This window comes from Macaca mulatta, chromosome 13 (genome assembly GCF_049350105.2).
Source record: "Macaca mulatta isolate MMU2019108-1 chromosome 13, T2T-MMU8v2.0, whole genome shotgun sequence".
Taxonomy (NCBI): Eukaryota; Metazoa; Chordata; class Mammalia; order Primates; family Cercopithecidae; genus Macaca; species Macaca mulatta.
In genome coordinates, this window is record NC_133418.1 from 58,998,116 (window position 1) to 59,017,582 (window position 19,467).

The 19,467-nt window shown below is 42.4% G+C and overlaps 1 long non-coding RNA gene across 1 annotated transcript in view; it reads right to left on the bottom strand.

Annotated features, from left to right (window-relative positions):
- LOC106992990 (uncharacterized) overlaps window positions 1–18,510 on the bottom strand; it is a 37,641-nt gene extending 19,131 nt beyond the window's left edge. The window contains exons 1-5 of the long non-coding RNA XR_003722142.2: window positions 18,145–18,510; window positions 13,012–13,173; window positions 12,216–12,289; window positions 11,293–11,476; window positions 1,805–1,977 (exon numbers count right to left, since the gene is read on the bottom strand). This is a non-coding gene — a long non-coding RNA (uncharacterized LOC106992990). The remainder of the gene's footprint in view (window positions 1–1,804; window positions 1,978–11,292; window positions 11,477–12,215; window positions 12,290–13,011; window positions 13,174–18,144) is intronic.
- Window positions 18,511–19,467: the final 957 nt, after the last annotated feature.

The window sequence follows — 19,467 nt, forward strand, 5'->3', positions numbered from 1 at the left end:
AATGGTGATCATTAAAAAGTCAGGAAACAACAGGTGCTGAAGAGGATGTGGAGAAATAGGAACACTTTTACACTGTTGGTGGGACTGTAAACTAGTTCAACCATTGTGGAATACGGTGTGGCGATTCCTCAAGGATCTAGAACTAGAAATACCATTTGGCCCAGCCATCCCATTACTGGGCATCTACCCAAAGGACTATAAATCATGCTGCTATAAAGACACATGTACACATATGTTTATTGCAGCACTATTCACAATAGCAAAGACTTGGAACCAACCCAAATGTCTATCAATGACAGACTGGATTAAGAAAATGTGGCACAAATGCACAAGGAATACTATGCAGCCATAAAAAAGGATGAGTTTGTGTCCTTTGTAGGGACATAAATGAAGCTGGAAATCATCATTCTGAACAAACTATTGCAAGGACAGACCAAACACCACATGTTCTCACTCATAGGTGGGAACTGAAAAATGAGAACACTTGGACACAGGGTGGGGAACATCACACACCAGGGCCTGTCATGGAGTGGGGGGAGGGAGAGGGATAGCATTAGGAGATATACCTAATGTAAATGACGAGTTAATGGGTGCAGCACACCAACATGGCACATGTACACATATGTAACAAACCTGCATGTTGTGCACATGTACCCTAGAACTTAAAGTATAATAATAAATTTTTTAAAGATCTTAATAAAAATAAATAAATAAATAAATAACTCTTCTTCTGTGGTATCAGTCATTGGGCAAAATAAGCAATTGAACTAAAACGAAAAGGTGGCAAGAAGGAAGAAATATGCTCTCTGAATTCTCCTCTGAGTAAACACATTAACGGAGGAGTCAGAGAACCAAGAAGCACCCAGAATCACTGTTAACAATTATTTTGTAGAGAGTCCCATCTTGTAAAGGCAGTGCTTAAAACTTTCGCCTTAATAATCCTGAAAGAATCCCTAGGAGATTTTTCATCTCCCTCTCTCTGGTGGGGAAAAAAAAGAGCAAATCCCATTGCCCGCCTAATGTTTGCTCTCTAGTGAAATCACTGGGGTTCCTGTGAACAGGTGTCCTGCCAAATAGCTGGATACCAAGTGCAGGGAGGAGAGTGAGCATTAGTTCTGAGTCTCTAGTTCCACCCCTTGGAGGAAGAGCCTCTGCCAACAAATAGTTTACGGGGCAATAGAATTTCATTTGCTGATGAGTGTTGCTCCTCATAGTGATCTGAGCATTTCTTAGAAAATGACCTTCTCTTTACCCCCGGTGCTTGACTCTAGTCCAGTGACCTCAAGACAGCAACAAACAGCTGATATGCTTTATGGCAGGTATTTCACATACTAGGTCTTTGGAATGGATATCTCCTTCTGAAGTCTATTCTGCAGCCACTCCAGCATGGTGCATATTTCCAAGTGATTTTGACCTTGGCAAGCTCCAGTTTTAGAGTTCCTCTCAATGGTATCACTATCCAAGACTGCAAGTTCACAGACAAACCAACATCCTACGGCAATAGTCACATAATTACAGGCTTCTTTTAGTCTTCTACCAGGTCCCTTGGAAATAATTCAAAAATAATGAGCATACTTGGAGCACTGTGAAATAAGCCTTAGAGAATTTTCTAGGATGGGATGTATTTAAATTATTCTCCATCTTGGGGCTTTATTTGCATTACAAAATTCCTCCCACCTCCACCATGGAGGGCAGTTTATCTTTCCCAGGCTTTATGTTTCCCCAACCATCTGGAAAATGAAGCTAACCTAGGAGACACTGGAGCCCTTCACAAAAGGCTGCTCTATTTCCCTCCTAAACTCACCTTGGCCACTGTCTCATGCCCAGGAGAAAGCCTTACGCTGAGTCTGTCAAGAAGCTGAGCCTCTCCTGGTGTTCTTCCAACAGCAGTGTAACAGCACCCGTGGAAAACAAGGTCTCAGGTCAGCACCAGGGTTGCAAACTCCTGTGGCTCAGGAAAGTCCATCTGTCCTGTGCCTTCAATGGCCAAGAAAGAGAAGAAAACATTTGTATCACATGCAGTTGTGAGGTCCTCTGACGCAGATTCCAGAAAGCTGTATGGAAGGTCACTCCCAGAATGGCAATCACTTCATTTGGCCCATCCCCATAAGATACCTTTAAATTCTAGCAAACCTGAAGATGTCTTTAGAGCTTTGGCATTTGGCTTTTCATTTGTTTTTATTTTAACCTTTTTTTTTAACCTTTGCCTATGTTTCCCAGGATCAGTTAATTTAATCTGCAATAAACTGAAGTACCATAAAATTCATGGCAGAGTTCAGCCTTAGGGGTCAAGCAACCTAGATTTCAAGCCCCAGCTGGTTCTGTATCTTAATTTCTATTTTTGTGACCTTGGAGAAGTTATGTCAACTCTCTAAGCTTCCATTTTCTTTTCTCAAAAAAAAAAAAAAAAGTATAATTCTCTATAGAGTAATTGTGAACATTTCAGGAAATACTGCATGTAAAATACTAAGTTTAACACCTGACACCAAGTATGGATTCAGCTAATATTATCTATGTGAAGACAAATCCTATGAAACTCCATTTCATCCACTCATGCTCTGTCTGGAATATTCAGGACCAGGACTCTTCTAAAAACAAGGGGGATAATCTTGTAGCATGTGGTGAAACCCCATTTCAAAGGCACTAAAGTAGGTATTAGACACACACACACACACATACACACACACACACACACACACAAATAGAATAATCTGGATGATCTCCTGCAAGCACTAAACCTAAGAGAGAATAGGTTCCAGGCCAACACACATTTTCTGCAAAATTGAAGATCCACCCCACAATATGTACTATGTTGTTTAGACCTGGAAGCTTCTTTATGCTAGAGACCTCATTTGGGGACTCTTATGCAAATGGGATGGACACGGTTTTGAATTGTATTATTAGTTGTTGGGGATTCTTTCTGCAAAGTTGTCCAGAAATACAGAGATTTTTTTTATTATGAAAAACTTCAAAGATACGCAAAAGTAGACAAAATAGTATAATAAACCCCTATGTTCTCTTTATTCAGATTCTACAACTATGAATTCGTGGACAATTTTGTTTCACCTAGACCCCCACCCACTCTCCCCAGTCCTATTATTTCAAAGCCCATCCCCAAAATTATATCATTTCATCCATCAATATTTTCTATGTGTTTCTCAAAGGATTCACATTTGTAAGATCTAACTATATATCACTATCACACTTAAAAGCTTAATATCAATTCTTTAATATCAAATGTCCAGCTAATGTTTAAATTTCTAATTTGTCTAATAAATGTCATACTACTTTAACCGTGTATTTGTTTCAATAAGAATCCAAATAATGCCTATACATTTCAACTGATTTCTTTCTTTTCCATCTTTTTTCCATCTATAGATCTTCCTCAATATTTTCCCTTGCAACTTATTTGTTAAAGAAACCAAACTGTTCTGAGTATCCCAGAGTCTGGATTTTCCAAAAAGCCTGCTAAAGGGTTCTTAACTTTTCATAGTTAACCTCTAAACAGGAGGAGGGATAGAGAAGCTGAAGAAGCTATTAATCTGCTGGTGAGAACATTTTTATACTTTTCCTAAAGGCTGCTGATGCAATCGACAAGATCACTGTCATGTCAGTTGCAGGCTGCAGTGAGGAAGCCCAAGATTTGTTATGCCCCCAGGTCTTCCCCTATGTTCCTTCTAATGAAGACATCACAGGCACAAGGGCTCTGTGTACCTCATTATCACACACTGTTTTTCTTGAGACCCTGCTCCCTTCTCTCTCCCTGACATAGGCATGGGTCTGTGCAGTGGAACTAAGGGGATGAAGATGTGGGTTTAGCAGCAAAAGGCAACAGGTGGGAGAATGAAAGGGTGAAGAAATAGGTAGATGAAGCCAAAAGCAGGGGAGTCCAGGATTATGGATGGATAGGATGAGCAGACAGGGTATAACAGGGGTGTCACAGCGAAGGTGGTGGCTCTGCCGTGATCACTGAGTCTCATGCCTGGTGACAAGGAATTAGGCCACTTGGGCTGGGAATACATATGACCTTTTCCTCTGCCGTGAACACAACCTCTGCTACCTCAAACTAAAATCCTGTAAACAACTCAGCCATTGTAGGAGATGCATTATGACTTGAGTTGTTATGACAGATTAGATCTGGTTATGCAGTTATGGCAGCCCGTGCTAGGAAAGCTGTTAGCCCGCTGACTACTTTATTCTTCCCACACGAGAACCCTGCAGTGAGAACTGTTCCCCTTTTATATACCATAGTAAGATTCTAGAGCCTTCCCCTATGCTATAAAGGATCACATAAAAACAGCAATACCTTGCTGACAGAGAAATAATATAAAGCAGAGGTATATTTTCATAAAATAAAATGTTGATGCAATTCATGGACATTGAAGGTATACAGTCAGCCCTCCATATTCATGAGTTCTGCATCTGTGCGTTCAACCAATCAAGGCTCAAAAAAAATTCAAGAAAAATAATTGTTTAAAATACAAACTGTAAAATAATATAGTATAATAGCTATATATACAGCATTTACATTGTACTAGGTATTCTAAATAACCTAGAGATGATTTAAAGTAAACAGGAAGATGTTCGTACATAGGCTACATGCAAATACTATGCCATTTTATGTAGGGGAGTTAAGCACATACAGATTTTGGTATCTGCAGGGATCCTGGGACCAATTGCCCAAGGATACCGAGGAACAATCATCCTGTATCTTCTCCTTTTTATTCTCTTTTGTTCTCATAATAAGCTTTGAAAGTTAACAAATTTTTTTTCTCATGTAAAAATCCCTCATGAGAAAATAAAATTCCCTTCATGACACTAAACCCCTTCATGAGAAAAAAAAAAAAAAAAACTGATGATCTCCACTTCTGGCAATGGTGGCAATGCTTGTTAAATGCTCACCTTCCCACTGAAAACAACTAGAACACCTGGACTAGATACTTTTTAAAATGTATTTGTTGGCTTCAGAGACCTACCAAGCTGAGGAAGACTTGAGGAGCCACATTCCTGGAGAGAAAACTGCAGAGAATTGAGTCCAATATTCATCACTGCTTTTGCCCTCTTGGTGTTCACAGGTTTCAAAGCAATAGCTAAAAGGTTGAAAGCCTGAGCAGAAAGTGGCAGCTGAAAGACTAGACAGAGCATTGACAGTCTCAGGTGGGGAGGGAAGCAAAAATTGGAGTTCCAAGATCACCAAAGAGAAGGTGCCCTGGTAACCACATTATGCTTTCAGTTGGGACTCCCACTGGCTATACCCTAGGCATAATGGTGAACAAAAATTAATCCGACCTCACAAAATCTGAAGCCTACCTTCAAATCATCTCAATCCCAGGTCTGATCAAGGTGATCTGTCCCTGGGTTAACTTCATGCCAGACACAAAACAGGTCCTCTGGAAAAATGTAACATCATACGTAACTTCAAATTAGCTCTACAGTTCTTACATGCATGTCTAAGCATGCTAGGAGATGAGATCAAATAACCAAAAACCAACAGAAAAGAATAGACAGTAGAAACAGACTAACACAAAATCAAGACATTTGAGTTTCACAGATTATAAAGTAATTGAGATTAATTTGTTCAAGATATTATATGATGAAATGGAAAATATCAAACTGTAAACTTTTTTAAAAGGATCAAGTATAAATGCTAGAACAGAAAAATACAACAATTGGAATTAAAAATTCAAGAGTGGGGCTTAGCAGCAGTTAAAAAGATAATGGTTATATGGAAGATAGGCCAGAAGAAAATAGCCAGGCTGTGGGAAATCCAAATCTTAATAAGCAGAGTAAAATTTTGAAGGTCAAAGAAAAAGAGAAAATCCTAAAAGCAGATGGGACAGCGGTGGAGGGACACATTACCTTTAATAGAGTGACAATAAGACTGACAGCTGTATTCCCAACAGAAATAACTGAAGCTTGCCGGACATGTCCCCAGATGACATCGGTGACCAATTCTTACTTTCTTTTTTCGCTTACAATTCTCTAGAATAACTATAGAATATGCTGAGAATGCAATGGCCTGAGATAAGGAAGAACTAGCCAGAACAGCCTGGGCTCTGTTCCAGTCCCTCCTGGAACAAGATCTCCTGCAACACTGTAGCACAGTGAGTCCAGTTTCCTCTGGTATAAAACCCAAAGTGGAACACATTTTCAGGGACCCTCAGCTGTGGTGAAAAGTGGGATAAATCCATCCTCCCTGGGCAGATTTCCTGAGCCTTAGGGAACCAGCTCATCATGAATCCTAGGTTTCTACTGTCCTCTGCTGCCTATCTATGAGTAAAAAAGTTGCTTCACTTAATTTCTTGTGTTACCAGATTCATGCAAGTGAATTGAAACTAGTGCAGTGTTTAGAGTCCTTCCTTGAGATTGAAACCAGTACACAGTGAACATGCTTCACAAAGCCAGGAGACAATGGAATGATGCTTGCAAACTGCTGAAAAAAAGAACAGCTGAGCTTCCACTTCCAATATGGTAAAGTAGCTGCTACCATACCCAGATTTCCCACATATCACAACTATAAACTCTGGACAAAATTAGAAAAAATAAAAACCTGATGACATTGGAAAGTGAACAAACACAGGTAAATTGTGAAAGAAAGTAGACACTTGGAAAAAAGGAACAGCACGGGGTGAGTTGCCCATTTTTACAGCATTTTGCCTGAGTGTAGGCCAAAGTCGGTGCTGCACACTGTGGTTCTGATAGAACTCCACCAACACACCTCTACCGCACTGGCTTGAAAAAAGCAGAAGACAGAGTTTACGATAATCAGCCACTGGAAGGGAGAGGGAAGTCTCAGAAAGGATACAGTCAGAAAGAATGACCACAATGTCTGTGTTTAAACAGCCCAAATCTCTGGCTAACACCCAAAGCACAAAACCACAAGGCAGATTCTAGCTAAGAATATGAGCTTTGAATACCTGTGGGATGATATCAAAATGTCCAACATACATATAACTGGATCCCAGAAGAAGAAGAAGAGACAATAGGACATAAAAAATGAAGAAATAATTTCCAATTTTTTCCAAATTTAGTGACACACATAAATTTACAGACTCAAGAAACTCAGTGATTCATGAGCACGACATACACACATAAAATGACATCAATATCATCAGACTCAAACTGCTGAATACCAAAGATAAAGAGAAAATCTTGATAACAACCAGAGAAAAGAATACAAAACACACGGCTAAACAATGATTCAAAATATCACAAACTTCTCACTTGAAACTAAGATACCAGAGACATTGGTAAAACACTGAAAGTGCTGGAATAGAAAGCTATCAACCAAGAATTCTACATCCAGAGAAAATAAACTTCAAGAATCAAGGCAATATAATGTCATTTTCAGAAGAAAGGAAATAATTGCCAGCCTGGAAGTCTATACCAGTGAAAATATCCCTAAAGAAAGAGTGAAATAAAGATGTTTTACGATAAAGAAACATTGAAATAATGTATTGTCAGTAGATCTGTACCAAAGAAAATTCTAAAGCAGGTTCTTTGAGAAGATGAAAAGGATCTCAAATGGAGCTTAGAAATGCAGAAAGAATTAAGAGCCACAGAAAAGGTATGTGGGTAAACATAAAAGAATATATAATGTAAAAACTATAATAATCTTGTCAAGGGAGTTAAAATATACACAGAAAAAATATAAATGACAACAGTAATACAAATCAGAAGTCAAATGAAGTTAAAGTGTTCTAAGGTCTTTGAATCGCTTGGGTGGAGGTAAAAGTACTGTTTTACATGTAGCGTAATCTAACCCGTGCCAGTCAGACCTCCCCTTCAAGACTTAGGGACTTATTCCCTCAGCTGTCACCTCTCCTTATGAGTTGCCATCAGCTGAAAAGGGCCACCTTGCCCAGTGACATGCCTCCTTCCCGAGGCAGCCTACATCCCATAACTGCTTAATGTGTGGATATAAAAGCCTGGCCCCTCACCCAAACTCAAGACAATGCTGAAAAGCCATCCCCACTTCCAAGGTTCCCTGGAGAGCGCTTTAGTCTTTCATTCTAATTGCAGCACAACCCAACTTCTCCCTTTAACAAACCTGCTTCCTTTCCTTCCCTTCCACTGGTGTTAAGCCAAGAACATTTCCCCAGTAAACCTTCTGAACAATAACTACACCTCAAAGTCTGTCTCCTGGGAGACCCAACCTGAAACATTACATTCGACTTTCAAAAGTCTAGGAGCTATGTTTAAATTCTAGGATAACCTCTAAAAGAGTACAAAAACAAAATGTAAGATTAGCAAACTAAAAGAGGTAAAATAGAATAATAAAAAATAATCCAGGCTGGGTGTGGTGGTTCACGCCTGTAATCCCAGCACTTTGGGAGACTGAGGTGGGTGGATCACTTGAGGCCAGGAGTTCAAGACCAGCCTGGCCAACATGGCAAAACCCCATCTCTACTAAAAATATAAAAATTAGCAAGGCATGGGTGGTACATGCCTGTAATTCCAGCTACTCAGGAGGGCAAGGCACAAGAATTGCTTAAATCTGAGAAGACAAGGTTTCACTGAGCTGAGATCATTCCACTGCACTCCAGCCTGGGCAACAGAACAGAGACTCTGTCTCAAAAATAACAATCATCATCATCATCATCATCCAAAAGAAGGCAAGAAAGGAGACAAAAGGGAACGTAGAACAGGTGAATTAACCAGATGACTGTTAAACTTATGAAAAGACAATCAGTAATAATCAAGAAAATGCAAATTAAAGCAATACAATTATTCATCCAATAGATTTGGAAAGATTTAAAGAATGATACCATCCAGCACTGGCAAGGATTCCAGATTACGGACTCTTTCACATATTGCTAGTGGGAATGTAAACTGTTACCACCATTTGCAAAAGCAACTTGGTAATAGATATTTAAATTAAATATTCATTGACCCTTTGTAGCAGAAACTAACTATTCAAAAAATTGTTTCCTCTTGTTCTGGGCACACCTACACTACATTTTCCAGATTCTTCTGTAGGAGACAACTGAGTCCTAGCTCAGTTATGACATGACATTCCCTTGTCAAAGGTAGCAAGCTCCTGTGGCCTGAACCCTGGAGTGATTATGTGTAGGAGACCTCTGAGTACCTGGAACTAATGTGGACTATTTTACTTTTATTATGTTTGAAAGATGATATATTCTAGGGTCTATTTGTTACAGCAGTTAGCTTACTGTAACCTATATATCCTTTGACCCAACAATATTACTTACAGGCATCTGTCTTTAGAGGTAAAATTATAGAATACATAAGACCCTTTGTGTAAGGAAACATATGACCAGAGCAACCTGAATGTTCATTAATAAGAGAAAAGAGTTGCATCAGTTATAATACATCCATACTAAGGAATATTATGCAGCTATTAGGAGTTATCTCTGTGCCTACTGACCTGGAGAGACTACCATAATGGTTAAGGGGGAAAAAAACCAACCTGATACAAATGCTTAATATAATTTATTTTGTAAGAAAAGAGAAACTGACCCCAAAAAAATGGCATATACATGTGTGCATATATTTGCATGAGGATGGAGAAAGGTATGCAAAAATGTGAATCAAGTTTTTAACATTAATTATCTCAGTGATGTAAGAATGAGCAAATACAGGCTATGGGAAAGAAAAAAAGAATAACAGAATGGAAGCCTATCTCAGTGTAATATTGAATACAAATGTAGAATATAAAATTGAATCATTAAATATTAAATCAAATATGTAAAAATTAAATATATATGTATGTAGAGAAGGATGAGAAGGTAATATCAACTTATATAAAATTCACTTTTGTCTTAAATGTTAATATTTTAATGTTACTTTTATAATTTTAAAAAAACTGAAAAAAAAAAAAAGGAACAGGCTTAACCCCTACCTAGACTGGGCTTTTTATGCCACATAGTGACCATTTTTCTAAACTGACCAGCCTGGATTTGAGACTATGTAGTGGTGTTGGGGTTGTGTCAGTGTCTTGTCGAGCCCAAAAGTCCACTAAGCACTATGAGGGTGGAGTTTTCCCTGAAAAAAAAAAAAAAAAAGTCCCCATAGTCAGTCCTCCCAGGTAGAGTTCAAATCTGGAATAGGAAATGAAGGTGCGAGAGGCAAGTCTTAGACTAGAATAACTTCTTAAACTTTAATGTTCTTACAAATTGCCTAGAAGCCTTATTAAAATACAGATTATATTTCAGTGGGTCTAGGGCAGGGCCTATGATTCTGCATTTCTCATAACTTTCTAGGTGATGCTGACACTGCCAGTCCTTGGACCACACTTTGCACAGCCCAAGGACTAGTGTAAGGGAAATCTTTCTACTCTCTCTGGGGGCAGAAGCAGAATACAGGGAGCAGGGGGCGAGGTGTTAGCTAAGTTGCCCCAGACAAAGCAGGAATAAGACCGGGAGCTGGGCTACCAAGACACTCTGAAGATGGCCTGAGCCATGCATGCCTCAGTTGCGAGCTCCTGTGCACAGGCACTCCCCCTCCATCAACCTCAAACCTTCTGTGAAGTCTTGTTAAAAGTTACATCCCAGGCCCTGCTGCATTGTCAGGAATTACAAGTGATAATTCCTGGAAAGACTGATCCCATGCTTATGATGAAGTGTCAACAGTAACAGCTGGGTCTGTTTCCCCTGAGGTCAATGCAGTGGTTGCAAAGGGCTCCCCAGCAGGAGGAGCCCTGGTAGCCTCTGTCCAGGTGATATGAGGAGCAGAAGCTGCCAAATAGCACCCTTGATGGGAGAAGAACTGAGGCCGTTTCTGAACAGGGAGCAGCACTCTGGCACATCCACCAAATAAAAATGAACCAAGCTAAAATGGCTTGAGCAACAAAAAGGGGTTATTTTCTCATGTAACAAAGAGTCTGGAAGTCAAGGAATTTCAGGGTTGGCTGGTTCTCAATCCAACGACACCATTAAAGACCCAGGGACTTCCTGTCTTTCTGCTCTGCCCTCCCAGGCATGTTGGCTTTTGTCTCAGGCTGTCCCTTCATGGTGGCCAGATGACTGTGGATGGTTTAGGCATCACAAGGTCACACAACACGTAAGACAGAACACCCCGTCCTTGTATCCCTGGCAAAGATAACTTTCCCAGAAGCAGCACCCTCTTTCTCCAGTCCTCCTTGCAACTCAAGAGCCAGAATTGCACTACATGCCAAGTTCCTCTACCAACCACAGAACAGGGGAACAAGATTCCCTTGCTTGGCTTACAGGAATAAGATGATCTCTCTTTATGTGAGTGGGGTCTAAGCTTCCTTAACAATGCAGCTGCCTGATTCCCGAACAAAACTGTGGTCTGTGAGCAGGGAAATACCTGGACTGGGAACATGTACTGGTGTTGGGGTTGGATGGGAGAATGAATTTGGGAAAAGCAGACAGTGGTGTCTTCCATTCCTGAAAACACCCATAAATATATGGAAGGTTCTTTGAGGGGTGTTACTTTCCGTCAATAAAGGTAGTAGGTGGTCAAGACACCATCCTGCAGTCATAAATCAACCCTGGAAGACAAAGGAAAAGAAAAATTAAGGAAGTGGATAGAGATCAAGTTTCACCAAGAACTATAAAGATCCAAACAAAGGGCCCCGTGTGAACTATGCACATTCCTACTTCAGTGCTTTTACCTGTGCGGTCTGAACTGCCTCACCCCTACACACACACCTACCTGGCACACTCTCTTGTCTTTTATCACAGACCTTCATTCCCTCCATTTCAAGTCTGTCACACTTCAGAAACTTCTCTAACGAATCCAGCCTACAATAATTTATCCATTCTCTGTATTCCTTGAGCATTTGTAGTCTATAACACACTCTGTCATTTAACTATAGTGTGCATTTTCTGGAACTATTAGTTTTTATACATGATTATAACAGGATGTTAAAATGGAACTCTTTCTGACTCCTCTAGAGCACCTAGAAAATAGGTGTCAGCTATCCTCACTTTCCAAAGCAAGATGTCAAACCATCTATGCAAGAATTCCAAGGAAAAGGTCTCACAATTTTGAATGTTCTCACCACAAAGAAATGACGTCTTTGAGGTGATGGATAGGGTAATTCTCCTGATTTGATCATTACACAATGTATACATGTATCAAAACATCACACTGTGTCCCATAAATATGTACAATTATTGTGTCAATTAAAAACAAAATAAAACTTTTAAAAAATGGGGAAAAAATGGTCTGAGAAACAGTTTTGTGACCATTGTCCTTAATGGTATAAAATGTTGAAATTGAGCAACCTGGGAAGTAGACGTTTTCATTCTCCTATTAGTGTGCTTTCTGTCTTAACGTCCCGTTACAGGATTGGATTCAACTGCAAGTGAAAGAAAACACAAAGCAAATGACTTCTAAAAGAAAGAACTGTATTCCTCTCTCATGTAAATACTAAAGTAATGGCTCAAGGCTGATATGGTGAATCTATCCACATTCCCACCAGTAAGAAAGGAGAAAGGTCTAAGTCCTTTTAAGGAGACTTCCTGAACACAGCACACACACAGTCTTTATAGCCCATTGGCCAGAACTGAGTGACATAACTAACCCTAGTTACAAGGAAGACTGGGATATGTAATCTTTATTCTGAAAAGCCCTATGCCCAGTCAAAAGTCTAAGGCTACATCACTGCGGAAGACACAGTGAGGAAACTAGGTGTTTCTTCCATAATCCACCTCTTTTTTTTTTGTTTTCCTTGAGATAAGATCTCGCTGTGTTACCCAGGCTGAAGTGCAGTGGCACAATCATTGCTCACCTCAGCCTCAACCTCTCAGACTCAAACAATCCTCCCACCTCAGACTCCCAAGTAGCTGGAACTACAGGTGCACATCACCATGCTCGGCTAATTTTTTAATTTTTTGTAGAGAGGGGATCTCACTATGTTGCCCAAGCTGGTCTCAAACTCCTGGACTCAAGCAATCCTCTCTCCTTGGCCTCCCAAAGTTCTGAGATTACAGATATGAGCCACTGTGCCTAGCCCCACAATCCACCTCTTTAACCCTAAAAATGCCCATGTGCACCCATCTTGAAATACATAGAACATACCCATCCTTTCCATAAAAGAAGGCAATAACCCAATCAGTAACTGCATTCAGCTTAAATCCAGAGTGTATGACTGGTGCCCAGTCCTCTCCATCAGGCCCAGATGCAGCTCTCAGTGGTCAGGTGATCTATATGCTAATAGTGAGTTATCTTCCCATCACACACCTAAATTTAAAATGATAGAGAAGAAACAAGATAACAACAATTTCTAAAGACTCCCATTTGGAAATGGGGAGAAGGGGAAATGCCCAGAAGTCACTGGCCCATAACTATTACATAACCCACTGGGCAGGAACAGCAAAGGCTCCTGTCCTGATTCATAGTGAAGTCATTTCCTTGGTTGGACACTCTGGCAGCTTCTCACTCTCCTTTCTGAGAATAATTCCCTTGTCCACTGGCCCTGGCTTTTCCTTCTGGAAGTTTCTCCTTTATCCATCATCCTCTTGACCACATCTGAAATGGGCCTTGGAGGGCACACACAATCTCCTTTCACACACTCTTCCTGCTAATGCAGTCTCTGGAACACAGGCATTACTCTACAGAATGCTGCTCACAGGTTTTTTTGTTTCCAATATGATTCCCTCAAAATTTTAGTAGGCTTCCAGTTTATCTGTTTCCATGTGTGCAAAACCACAGATAACAATGTCATCTAGACACAGCTTTTAAGCCTAAAGTCTCAGGCTTTTTACTTACTGGCCAGTGTTTGGCCACACCTGTCTCTCTCTCTTAACATAGTAGCTACTGAAACAAAAGGTTTGGTAAGATTTGATTTTTGCAACCAGCTAAGCTGATTCCCATGATGGCAGAGAACTCGTAAAGTAAGTTGCTTGAAGAAGGTTTGGGGTCACAGTGCTACATGTTAGCGAGGCTGTCATTTTGCAGCCACCTCTTGGGGCAGGTTCAAGTTGGGGTACAGACACAGTCAGCTTAATTAACACTTCAAACACCTCCAAATTGCTAGACTCCCAGTCAAGTTAGAGTGCAGGCTGCATCCCAGAGTGCCTCCCTTAGCAAAGTGACATTTCCTTCCACATCCGCTTGTAGACTAGCTCTCAGCTGAATTCAACTCTCTCCTGTAGGACTTTGCTAAAAGCAGCAAAAAGCTGCCTGACCACCAATATTCTAGGCTTTTTCTACCATTTTCACTAACACATGGTCTGCCTTTTGAGGTGTAGCAGATGCAATTTTACCCAATGTTTTTTGCTACCATCTAATGGAGATGACCTTCTTCCTATTCTACAACATCTATGTTTCTGCAGCCTATCACCTTCCCAAGATAATGCTTAGCACTCCATTTCAAGACAAAATTCTGAATTACTTAGTATTAGGTTTAGTTGTGTCAGACAACCCATAACAATAGTGGATTTGCTTGTGGGTTGTTTGTTTGTTTGTTTATTTGTTTGTTTTGAGATGGAGTCTCGGTCTGTGGCCCAGACTGGAGTGCAGTGGTGCAATCCCAGCTCACTGCAACCTCTGCCTCCCAGGTTCAAGCGATTCTCCTGCCTCAGCCTCCCAAGTAGCTGGGACTACAGGCGCACTATGCTGCCACACCCACCTAATTTTTTTGTATTTTTAGTAGAGACGGGGTTTCACTGTGTTAGCCAGGATGGTCTCGATCCCCTGACCTCATGATCCACCCGCCTCGGCCTCCCAAAGTGCTGGGATTACAGGCATGAGCCACTGTGCCTGGCTTTTTTTTTTTTTTTTTCCTCTGAACTTTTCATTGGCCTCCTGCTGCCCAAAGGGTCCCCTGGTTCTGCTAACTTAATGTCTCAGAACTTTGGTGGTGTTGGTCTCAGACCCCACTTTGCCATCCACTATCCAGCGGGTGGTGGTCTTTTGGATGGTTTGCATGGAGTTGCTGCTGTCCAGGGCATCACCAAGATTGAAGTCCTTGCCATCTTCCAGCAGGCGGTGGTAGATGGCAATCTCAGCCTCCAGCTTGACCTTGATGCTCAGCAGGCCCTCGTACTTCTAGGCGTGGCACTGTTGCCCCGGCCCAGGTCTGTGCCAGCTCTGACTCCAGGTGCAGCAGGATCCTGTTGAACTGCTCCATCTGCAGGGAGTAGCAGGCCTCCACCTTCCTCAGGCCGTTCTCCAAGCTGGCCTTCAGATTTCTCATGGAGACCAGGTTGATCTCCAAGCAGCTCCGTGAGTGTCATCTCAGAAGCTCCAACCTTGGTGGACTGCATGGTGACTACTGTGATGCTCTCCTCAATCTGCTGAGACCAGTACTTGTCCAGCTCCTCTTGGCTCTTCTGAGCCAGCTCACCATATTGGGCCTGGATGTCTGCCGTGATCTTGGCGAGGTCCTGAGATTTGGGGACATCTACCTCCACAGTCAACCCAGAGTTGGCAATCTGGGCTTGTAGGCCTTTTATTTCCCCTTCTTGGTTCTTCTTCATGAAGAGCAGCTCCTCCTTGAGAGCCTCGATCTCTGTCTCCAGCTGTAGCCGAGTGACACTGGTGTCATCAATGACCTTGCAGAGCCCATGGATGTTGCTCTCCACAGACTGGCGCATGGCCAGTCTCTGACCTGGGCTCCCTTCTTCTCCAGGTGCTCCCAGATTTTGCTCTCCAGCTTCTGATTCTTGGTCTTCAGGCTCCTCACTCTGTCTAGGTAGGAGGCCAGGCGGTTATTCAGGCTTTGCATGGTCTCCTTCTTGTTCTGGATGTCTCCCATCCTGCCAGACCCCCGGCCATCCCCACAGCCAGGGCCCCAGACCCCATGCCACCCCGGAAACTGGTGGAGGGGGACACAGAGATCTGGGAACCAGAGCCCCCAACACCTGCATAGATGCTGGCCACACTGCTGACGGGCCGGGTGTCTTAGCTGGGTGCCTGGACAGAGCCCAGGGACCGGTAGTTGGTGGAGAAGGTGGAGCGAGTGGTGAAGCTCATGCTGTCCAGTGGGGGGAGAGAGAGAGGGGACAGGACTCAGGCTTTACCAATGATGAACAGTGGATTTTAAAAGATGGAAGTTTTTTTCTCTCACACATGCACGTTTCAGTAGTCAGTGTGTGTATGACTCATCAGGGGCCCAGGCTGCTTCCTGCCTACTGCCCGACCTCCTCAACATGCTGCTCCCACTTCTGCAAGCAAGATCTCAGCCAACTGCCTTCCATCCAGTGGAAAAGCGGGTTGAGGAGAAGGCCATGCCATCTCCTTTTGAAGATATTTCCTGGAAGTTGCCTACACTGCATGTACCCAATATGCCATTGATCAGAATTTAGTACCATGACAATGGGACTCCACACGCCATTGATCAGAGTTTAGTCCCATGGTGGTTAGCTGCTAGGGAAACTGAGAAATGTTGTCTTTATTCTGAAAAGCCATGTTTGCAGATGAAACTCACTCTATCATTGTAGGAAAACAAATGGAAAAAAAATTGGGGAACAACTAGTGTTTTCTGCCAAAGTGGTATTTCCCCTCACCTCAAACCTGGTGGAATGAGCTTCTGGGAGACAAAATCAAGCTTGTCCAAGGTCCCCTGAAGTCTGTGGGGTACCGGAGGGTGGTGCCAGAACGCTGGATGAATGAGCCTAAAGGGAAAGGGTGGGTACCAGGGCTGAAAGCAGAGAGAGGAGAGGAGGGCCTGCATGACTGAGGGAGAGCTGGCCTGGCACCCTCTTAAGGGACTTTGTCTAAGATGGCCTCCTGGGGGCCACTGGGACACAACAGAGTCTCCCTGTGTGAGTCGTCAGATCACTGGAAAACCAAAGAAACTGCAGAGAAGAGACTCCCAGAGAGGAAAGGCAATCTCCGAAGAATACACAAATTTTTGCTTCTGTCCCCAAAGCAAATCAACTTCAAACTTCTCCCACAGCCAGAATAAGCCATGTCAGGTGGCACTGATGCCAGTCACAGGAGACTCTCCCAGCCATTAGTTGTCCTCCCCTCCCGCCCACCCCAACCTCAGAACAGTCAGCAACATCGGTGAGCAAGCTGGCTAGGAGGAAAACACTCGTAAGGTCAGGTGAGAAGTCAAGGCTTCTCAAGCCTTCCTCCCTAACTCAGAATTGTAGGCCAGAGAAAGAGACCAGGAGAGCTTTTCATTTTAAATAAAATCGGAATTTTTCATGATTTATCTAGAATTGCACATTTCATTTCTGTGGTTCTCAACCCTGGCTATCCATCTGGAATTCCTGGGAAGGTTTAAAAATACTGCCGGGCGCGGTGGCTCAAGCCTGTAATCCCAGCACTTTGGGAGGCTGAGACGGGCGGATCACAAGGTCAGGAGATCGAGACCATCCTGGCTAACACGGTGAAACCCCGTCTCTACTAAAAATACAAAAAACTAGCCGGGCGAGGTGGTGGGCGCCTGTAGTCCCAGCTACTCAGGAGGCTGAGGCAGGAGAATGGCGTAAACCCGGGAAGCGGAGCTTGCAGTGAGCTGAGATCCGGCCACAGCACTCCAGCCTGGGTGACAGAGCAAGACTCCGTCTCAAAAAAAAAGAAAAAAAAAAATACTGATGTCTGGGCTTCATCCTCAAAGATTCTTTTTTTTTTTTTTTCATCACCAAAGATTCTTATTTCACTAGTCTTGGGGGTAGCCTGGGCATCAATATTTTTTAAGAGCTGCCCGGGCAATTCTGATGGGCCGGGTTGAAAACCACTGTGATAATATTGAATTAAGAACATTTTTGCAAACAAAAGATCCTGGAGTAGCCAGAAAAGTGATGGAACTTTCTCTAGATCCGACCCAAGGAATGGAGAGCTAACCCCACAGTCCAGGCTTAGACGGAAAGGATGACAACATTTTACAACTGCATCTGCAGGAGTCCTCACTTTCAATCTAACAGTTATATAAATCCTACTTCTTCAAAATCAGAAGCCTCTTCAGGGCAAAGGCCATGACAGGATTCTATGGACTTGCTACATTCATGGCAAGAGTTTAGTATATGCTTGTTGTCCTGTTGTTAATCTCTGACCTCCATGCTGGGATAAATCAAAGTGTCCTTTCTGATGCACTAAAGGCAAACTAAGGTGACTCCAAGAGAACCTTACATTGTCCCACATTTAAGCAAATTGTTGTCGCACTAATATAAGGAAAGGTCTTCCAGAAGGCTAAAATCACCAACATTGCATTGCAGATTTAAGGAGTAGGCTTAGTGTCTGGGAATGCTTGAAACCTACCTGGTTTAGTGAAGCTGATCCGGTTGATTAAGTCAGAACTTACCCCTCCATCTCTGTCTCATTCCCACATCTCCTAACCTGATGCAGAGGACAGTCTTACTGTTCACACCATCACCACGACCACCATCCTCAGTCACGGGAAATCCTGCCCCACTAAAACAGTCAAGGCACAATGACAGAATGCAGGAAAAAGCCAAAAACTTGAAAAACCACGAGCTGACCTCCAGGAATAGCTTTAGTCAGCCAACCCAAAAATGTCACATCCCAAAGTAGAGGCCTCCAGCATCAGGATTCCACCAGAGATGCTTCTCGAAATGTTCCTGATTCCCCCAAGCTCATGTTTATTGTACAACTCCATCAAACAGACAGGGGCTGATTGCCTAATGCATCGTGTGCCAAGACTTGACACTTGAGAAATCACCTTTTCCTGTGGGTGGATCCTGAAGCTTGGTATCAAGACAGCCTCCTTTCCATAACCTAAAAAGGAAAAGCAAATACTTTGAAGTATGTGCTAGTATGAGAACTGGCCTTCTCCATCACTACCTGCTGTCTTTTGTCTGATTCAAGGACTTTTTTTAACCTAGAAATAAAATGGACTCCACCATGAGCCCAAACCCAGACAGAAGTCTGCTTAAACTGCATTTGGTGAAAAGAGGCTTCTAACCCCAACATATTTTTCTAGACTTTTTCTAGCAGAGAGAAGCCCCCACATGAAAGGTAAGTTCAACCAGAGATGAAGTCCCTTGTTCATTCAGACACAAAAAGCTTCACCCTGTTGCCCTCCCCCTGCAACACTATGTCATCCTCAGGAAAGTCAGTTAACTTCTAGAGGGATCCATTTTAAAAGCTCCCCCAGATACTTGCAGTGCTGTCTGCAACGTCCATATTTTACCCTTTAGAAGCCCCACCTGCCGTGCGTTCTATCCTGGGTATTCCAACAGCACCAAGCCATGAGCCCCCCGTCTTTGGTTTTAATCAGGTATTAAACACTGAAACGTTAGATAAGCGAAGCATTTGATGATGACGATAACGAGTGGCCCATTAAAGGTAATTTTTTTTAAGTTAATGAGTTCTCCCCAAAGAACAGAGCCACGTACTGTACTGAAAAATGTCTGTAGGACGTACTGCACTTTCTCGTTATTTATTTAACTTTATGTGGATGCCATAAAACTTCTTTATTTGCTTTCAGTTAGCCCATAGGTTTTGACAAGATAAATTTTTATTTAGGTCTTTGCCCAGCTACAATCAGAAACAGGAGACTCACTTTCCAAAGCCAGGCTGATAGATGGATTAATCAAAGTACTCCCCACCCTCCTTTCCTTC